This window comes from Octodon degus, unplaced genomic scaffold (assembly GCF_000260255.1).
Source record: "Octodon degus isolate 3935 unplaced genomic scaffold, OctDeg1.0 scaffold00246, whole genome shotgun sequence".
Classification (NCBI taxonomy): Eukaryota; Metazoa; Chordata; class Mammalia; order Rodentia; family Octodontidae; genus Octodon; species Octodon degus.
Genome location: NW_004524822.1, coordinates 351,723 through 353,606, shown reverse-complemented (window position 1 = coordinate 353,606; position 1,884 = coordinate 351,723).

Sequence of the window (1,884 nt, the reverse complement as noted above, 5' to 3'; positions counted from 1 at the left end):
GTTTGCTAAATCGTTTTCTATGTCAAAATATATTCATTTTCACAATTTCAGAAAAATTTGGAGGACACGCCAGTGTTAAGTTGTCAGGGCTCCAAAATGAAAAAGATAATCCCATCCAACTGCAGGGAGCCGGTCCCCTGGGTCCTTCGCTGAAGTTTCCCGTGCAGATTTGCAGGTTCATTTTCGAAGAGTCTCAGCTAAAGAACGGAGCCTGCAGTTCCAGGATGGCCACAGGAGGGGGCTAAGGGCACCACCAGCCTCCCGAAGGCTAGGGCAAAGCTTCCGTGAAAGGTGGAAATACGCTTTATTTTCCACTTCTATGACTCACTATTAGACAATTGAGCCTACATAACCTTAGTAGATGCTGTCTAAAAAAATGAAAATTTGTAGATAAAGGAAAATATACATGAACCTTGGAAGTGCGATTGTTTGCCCTGCCAGACGGGAGGCCCCTCGGCAGGACTGCCTCCTCCTATCTGCACGCTTCTGACTGAGCCGAGGCACCCTGGCTCCTCGTGCTCCCTGAAAGGGACTTGGAAACTGCTTGTTGGGTCACCAAGAGAAATCACTGTGCCGCAACCATTAAATTCTGTGGCCACACCCTTTTCATCTAAGGACTTTGCTGGATCCTTCCCTTGGGGTAGTGTCTTTTGGACTCACAGAAGTCAGATGTGCCTCCAGGTCTTGGGCTTGGGGCCCCTTGCAGCCTAGAGGAGTGAAAAGAATATGAAATTAGCAGCAAGGAGACCTGGATCTGGGCCTTGTACGGGAGACCTTAGCTGGGTGATATGGGCGCGACACAAGGACAGAGTCCTGGGCCCTTTTGGTTTTTGGTATAAAACTAACCCACAACTGGACACACAGAAAACATAATAAATACTAGACTGTATCCTGCAACTGCCTGAATTTCAGGCACTTGAATTCCTCTCTTGGCAGGGTAATCATCACTAAACTGAGACCATTGATTGAGAAAGAATAGGAGGCTGGGGACGGGGGCGTGTGGGAAGGCCCTGGTGAAGTGTGAAACCTTGAACACCCACCCATGACAATGTGACCTTCCTGCCCCCAAGTGCTGTCCCTCCCTTCTCATCTTTCGAGGGCATCACCCCACACCACCTGAGCAGGTGGTGCCCACCCCCTTGAGGCCGCTACCCTGGGAGACATTGTTGACTCTCCTCAGGATCCCTACCAGCACCCCACTTTGCTTCTGGCCCCCAAAAGTGAGGTGCCTAGCATGATCCACAAGGAGCTTGCAAAAGAACATTATTTCTCCAGCAGCACAAACAGAAAGCAGGGCACATGCACGGCGATGGATACAATGGTTGTAGGAACATAGGGTTGGGCCCCCTAAGCAGAGATTGTGCTTTTAATGCGGCCACTCAGAGAGTGATCATGGTGCTAACAAAGTGCCTGATTGTTGGGCTGAACCATGAATTTTAAAAAGGCCCACTGTGAGCGGGCCAGGTCTCCTCTGCTTTGCTGCAGAGGAAGGGGTTCAAATGCTTTGGGAAATTGGAAAGCACGATACTGTGAAATGTATGTTTGGTGTTCCTCCTGCTCCCTGGTGTAAAACTCCTAGAACACTTAGAGTCTCCGAAATGATGCTCTTTCTATGCTGATGAGTTGCCTGGTGGCTGGCAGCGCCAAGGTAGCTGCAGCAGGAGCCTGATTACCAGAAAGAGAACAAGGTTAGAGGGGTGGGACTCTAAATCCCACCACACAACTCCTGGAAGGGGCCAGGGGTGAAGGGGAAGGTGATTACCAGTGGCCAAATGTCTACCCAATTGTGTACACGTAGTGAAGTTTCCATACCCGCTCCCTAAAGGCAGGATTCAGAGAGCTGCTGGAGAGCTGGTCACATGGGACACTGGAGGGTGTCCAGAC